Raw genomic sequence first — 6,000 nt, 5'->3', positions numbered from 1 at the left:
CGCCGCGCTCATGCTCGCCGGCCCCGCGCCCGCCGCCGCCACTTCACTCTTTGGCGCTCGGCGCTCGCTCCGCGCCCTCTGCTGCCCCCTCGCCGTCCTCGCGGCTCCCCGCCGTCCTGCCCTCGCCGCCGCGCCGCGCTCCCCCTCTCCCAGCGCCGGCGTCCGCCGCTCCCGCCCGCCCTCCTCCTCCCTCGCGCTCTCCCTTTCTCGCGCTCGCCCGGCCGCTCTCCCTCTTTCTTTCTCTCTCCCTCCCTCTCTCCCCACCCTCCCTCCGTCCCTTCCTCCCTCTCGCGCGCTCTCCCTCTCGCTCGCGCTCTCCTCCTCCTCTCGCTTTTTCTTTCGCAGTCTTTCTCCTTCCTCCTTTTGTGGCTCCGTCTTTCTGCTCACTATCGCCTTTCCTTCCCTCCCTCTTTTTGTCCTTCGTCCTTCCTTCCTTCCTACTTTTCCCTCCCCTTCTCTCCTCCCTTCTGTCCTTTCTCTCTGTCCCCCTCCCACCCTGTCTCCGACTCCTGGCTCCCCAGGCGCCCCGCACTCACCTGCCTCCTTCCAGGTGGTGGTCCCGGCCCCCGCCTAGGGGAGAACAGACTCTCTTCTGCCAGGCAGACCCTGTCGTGGCAGATGTCCCGCCTCCTGCGCCAGGAGGCTCGCCGGGTCAGGTTTTCTCCCCAGGCCATTCTTGTCAAGGGAGGCATTCCTTCTTGCCAGACCAGGCGCTGGGTGCTGGGTGGCTGGGTCAGGGGAGAGGATCCATCACATCCGAAAGGAGGCTGTGTTCCGTTTCCCACAGACAAAGCCCAACTTCCCTGACCACCGTGACTGCTGCTTGGGCTCCCCTCTCCGGTTCCAGTTCGTGTCTCTACCTGTGCTCCCCAGCAGCCCCTGTTTCCCACTGGCCCTCCCATCTGGGTGTGCTGGGTGCTCTGCATGGCCCTGAGTCAGAAAGCCAACCTCAGTAAGCCCCTCTTGCCACTTCCTCTGTCCCAGGCCCCCTGACCTCCAGTGGTAGGGACTGTGGGGGGACATTGCAGGGACCCCACAGAGGGGGTGGTGATGAGGGTGGCTATCCCTTGGTTATTTGGGAGAGAGAGTGCGTTTTAGTGCCCTGGACCAGAAGGTCGATTCCCTGAGGGCAAACTCCTCGGGGCTCTCCCATCCTTGGATCTGGTTTCATGGTTACGGACAGACGTGGATCAAACCTCACCAGAAACGGGGCTGGGCCCTTTTATACATTGTATTTTATTTATTCTTCACCAAAGCACTGGGTGGTGTCCTCCCCTTTTTACAGACAAAGCAGGCAACTGGGGCTCAGAGAGGTTAGGACACCTCCCGTGAGCCACACAGCCAGCAAGAGGCAGAAGTGGGGCTGCAGCCCAGATCCCCCTGACTTCCATCCCAGGCTCTCCTCCTGGGGCAGTGTTCTTCCCTAAAAAGATCGCAGCAGCACTTCCCTCCTGGGATCTTGTGAGGATTAAATGAGGCAGGACACGTGACGCACTTCGCCTGGCACCTGCCAACCCTCCCGAGAGGGGGTCCGTGGTCACCCCATGTTATGGTGGAAACCAAGGACGAGAAAGGTGAAAAAAGAGGCTGAAGAGCTCATGGGGGTGGTATGGAGGTCGAGAGGTGTCTGTCCTCTGTCGCCAGAGGCTGTGTCCTGGGGGTCATCGAGGCTATATAGCGTGGGCTGTGTGTGTGTTGGTGTGTGTGTGTGTGTGCCTAGTGTGTGTGGTTTTTGTGTGTATGTGTGCGCTTGTGTGTGTACCTGGGTATGGCATGTCCAGGGTATATTGGAAAGTCTTGTTATTCAGGACAGTCCCTCCCCCCTCTTCATCTCACTGAGCAGGGCTCTGGGCCTGTCTCTTGTCTGATGCAAGTCACCCAGAGATGAGACGAGCTCACTGTGCCCAAGAGGTTCACAGCCCAGTTGGGTGATGACTCGGGGTGTTAGACCTCCATCCACCCTGATCATCTACCCGCTCAAACACAATCACCCCTTCCTGGCCCTGGGGGCCCAGCCTGCCTTCCCAGCCTGCTCTGCAGCCAGGTGCCCCATGGAGTTGGGGGGGGTTGCCCTAGTCAGCCTCAAACCTCCACTCTCCACCTGCTATGTGCCAGTGAGGCTGCCCTCCCTGTGCTCCTGAGCCTGCACCTTCTCCTTCCCCATGGTTGGCTCCCCTACCTTGGACAGAACTAGGTTGGCTCCCTGAGCCTCAGTTTCCTCATCTGCAGAATGGGGATGCTTTTATCCATCTCGAAGCGTCAACATAAGGATTAAAGGAGAGACTGTGTCATAGAGGAAAGGAGCTCCTGCCACTTAGTTGGTACTGGATCTGCCTCATGTCCCTTCTGTTCTTCCGTTGGGTGGCGGGGCGGGGGGGTCCCAAGTGTGCAGGGAACAGCATGGGCCGGGGGACTGGTCGGATGGGGACCTGGAATCTCAACGTGGCTCTTTCCCAGCGGTATGACAGATGGCAAACTCATTTACTTCTCCCAACTCCTGTGCGCTGGTTTCCGATGGCTGTTGTAACCAATGACCCCGAACTTGGTGACTTAAAACAACATATATTTATTCCCTTATAGTGCTGGAGGCCAGAAAACCAAAAATCAGCATCACTGGGCAGAAGTCAGGTGTCTGGGGGGCTGCATCCCTCAGGGACTGAAAGGGAGGACTGCTCCAGCTCTGGGCGGCTGCCAACATCCTTGTCGTATAGCCGTGTCACTCCAGCCTCCAAGGCCAGCATCTGTCTGGCTCTCTGTGTGGCCTGCTCCTCTGTGTGCGTGTGCGTCGGACCCCCCCCATCTGCTCCCTCCCAGAAGGTCCCCTGTGACTGCATTTGGGGTCCTCTGGCAATCCAGGATCATTCCCCATCTCAAAGCCCTTCAAGGTCTGCAAAGCTCATTTTTTTTCTCTTTCTTGCCATATAAGGTAACATCCCCAGGTTTAGGGGCTAGGGGGCAAGAGGATATCTTCAGGGGCGGGGAGCATTTTCTGGCTTTAGAGCTCCCGCCAGCCAGCCAGCCGGCTGTGCATCTGCGGAAGCAGGAGGAGTGGGCTCTGAGGCCGCTTGGACAGGGGCATCTGGGCATTCCAGCCCACAAATCTCTGTGTCCCCTCTTGGGGGCCGGGCTGGGGGAGGGAGACGTGAGGCGGTACGTGCGGGTAATTACACAGATGCCCCATTTCTGAGCCTACTGTGTGTCAAGCTCCACAGGCATGGTCGCCTTTAATACCATCCCTATTTACTATTTCTCTGCCTTCGGGAGGCCTGCTCCCCCGCAAAACGCCGCTGCTCACCAGGGCGGGAGGGAGGCCTGGCGATGACTCACGCTCTCCCTGCTCTCTCCGTGGAGAGCAGCCTTTTCAAAGGGCTGGCTGGGGAGGGAGCTAAATTTAAAGCCAGGCCTCCCGAGAAGATCACCTGTCACATCAAAATCACTGCCATTTAATTAGAAGTTGGGGACGTGAGGCGCTCCGCAGAGGTCTGTACAGGGAGCCCCCTTTGGGAGGGAGCGAGGCCCTTGGAAGCTGAGCCCCTGTGGTGGGCAGGGGGAGGGGCGCCAGTGTGAGCACCAGCGGCCGGCCCCCAGGCTCTGCATTGACTCCCCTTACTCCCCCCCTTCCTGGAGAGCAGCCTCTGCCCTCCCCAAGGCCCCTCAAGTCCCTCCTTCCTCTTCAAGATCTTAGGGTTCTGACCTCAAGCCCCTATTTCCCGAATTCAAAACAAGGAACCAGAGACTCAGAGACTTTTGGAACCTCGGCCCCAGAGTCACCCATGGAGGATGTGGCCAGGGATTTGAACTGTGGGCCTGGCCTGGGGCTTAGGTTCCTGACCATCTGGCCACTCGGTCCCTCCTATGGAGCAGAGAGGGGGTGATAGTCAGGTTCACTCGCTTTCTGCAGCCTATGACCTTCTCCATCTGGAGGGGCTGAAACACTCAGGCTGCCTCCACCTCTGGACAAAGCACTGTTCGGGGGAGGGGGCGGCATCAAGTCCATCCCCCCTTGTCTTCAGAGGATGCAAGGCCCTGGAGCGGGGCGAGCGGCCGGCCAGCAGCCAGGCCTCTGCCTCCCAGCCCTGACCACCTGGAGGCGGGAGGCCAGGCAGGTCACATGCCATCCTGGGAGCTCGCGGCTTACACTCTCCCAACTGGCCACGGCAGTTCCTTGTGGCAGAAAAGCCGCAGCCTCCCTGTGGTTCCAGGGCCGGCCGGCAGGGGGCAGCGCAGGGACCAGGGACGTGACTCCGTGGGGAGCCTCCGCACAGCCTCCTGCTCCCCCGGGCTCCTGCCTGCCTCCCTCTTGGCCACAGGGGTGAGCCCGGTTTCTCTTCCGGCCCTGGCAGGGAGCCTGGCAGGACCCCTCGGAGCCCAGAAGAGACGGGGCTCCGGTCGGCTTCGGAAGCGCGCCCACAGCACGCCCGGTTCTATACCGGTCCCGCCGCCTCTCACCCGGGTTACTCTGAGATTCCAGCAAGTGGCAAAAGGGGTTTTACAGCTGTAATGGAGGTTACTAATCAGCCGACCTGGATGCGGAGATTATCCCGCGCCTAAGCTGATCACAGCAGCCCTTTACAAAAACGTGAGGGTCCCCCCCTTCTGGTGTTAGAAGAGGAGGTCAAAGCCAAGCCAGGGTGAAGAGGGTGCCCGGGGAGGGAGGCTCCTGCTGAGCTGGGAGCTCTCAGGGGACAGCAGGATCCCCCCCGCCAGCCAGTGAGAAGCTGGACCTCAGTCCTGCGGCCACCTGCCAGCGTCCTGATGGGGTCCCCCCAAAAAGACTCCCAGAGTCTCCCCACAAGGACCCAGCTTGGCTGATGCCTTGATTTCTACCTTGTGAGACCCGGAGCATTGACTCGCTGAGCCCACCCGGGCTTCCGACCTGCGGAGCTGTGGGATAATGAATGGGTGCTGTTCTAAGCTAGGGCATTAATTAAGTGCTAATAGAAAAACCTGTCTATCTATATATATGTAAAGAAAAATCAATGTACTCAGCCATCACTCGTGTCAACTACTTACTTAATTTTTACAGGGGGAAGACACTTACAGCCCATCCCTCCCGCTGCAGACCCCCGGGACCATCTTTGCACAACATGACCCTGACCTAGCCGTGTCTCTGCCTGGGGCCCTTCTGTGGTTATGCCTTTGGGATGAAGTCTGGGTCCCTAGCTTGGCACCCAAAGCCCTCCGTGTTCTGATTCCCGTCTTCCCTGCCAGCGGCCCTGCTCCCCAGGTGCTGTGGGCCACAGTGTGTGTGCCAAGGGCAGCCTCGGTCCCTCATCCGACCCAAGCCATGGCTCACGACAGCTCCCCGTTCTCAGGTATGGCACCGAGATGTTCCCGAGGGTTTCCCTTTCGTTCAGTCCACCCCCTGATAGCCGGTTATGTGGCTATCAGGGAGATGGAAGCACAAGTTGCAAATTCAACACAGGGATGAAAAGACACGGTCTCCATCCGTCTGGAGAGGACCGGCAGTGAAGCCCTCCTTGCCAGGCTTGTGGCCTCTGACTCCAGCAACGGGCCTCGCTCCCGGGGCAACGGCAAGACTGGAGACAGTGGCCCTTGCAGACCGGCCTGCCCCAGAGGCTAAGGCTTGGAGCCTGCGGGTGCCCAGCCATCAGGAGCTGCTGCAGGGGTGGGGGTGGGGGACAGGAGCGTGTGTGCTGCAAGGGGGCAGAGGGAGCCGGGCAGGGTTGGTGGGCGACTGCCAGCTGCACCTTCCAAGCTGCAAAACAAGTCCTCGGAGACTCAGTTTACTCATTGGTCTAAGTCACTGATAGGCTGCCTTCAGGTCGCATGGGCTGTGCCAGGCCACGGCATGTATTAAGTCACAACAAGCCTGTGGCTTCAGAGCCCGTGTCCTCTGTCACTATGACAGTCTCGCAGGTGGGGAACTTAGAATGGCAGGGACGCGTGCCCCGGGACTGAATCCCGGCTGCCCTAGTGCCCGCTGGTGGCCTTGGGCAAGTTGGTTCACCTCCTGCAGGGGGACGGCAGGGAGCTGAG

General features: G+C 60.0%; 1 protein-coding gene across 1 annotated transcript in view; it reads right to left on the bottom strand.

Moving 5' to 3' along the window:
• Positions 1-6,000, bottom strand: part of SHISAL1 (shisa like 1) — a 127,015-nt gene that overhangs the window by 69,495 nt on the left and 51,520 nt on the right. The gene's annotated exons all lie outside the window — the stretch shown is intronic.

The sequence above is a fragment of the Lontra canadensis genome, unplaced genomic scaffold (genome assembly GCF_010015895.1).
Source record: "Lontra canadensis isolate GAN:19392208 unplaced genomic scaffold, GSC_riverotter_1.0 scaffold84, whole genome shotgun sequence".
NCBI classification, from domain to species: domain Eukaryota; kingdom Metazoa; phylum Chordata; class Mammalia; order Carnivora; family Mustelidae; genus Lontra; species Lontra canadensis.
Note: the sequence above shows the minus strand (reverse complement) of the source record. Positions and strands in the feature narration are given on the sequence as shown.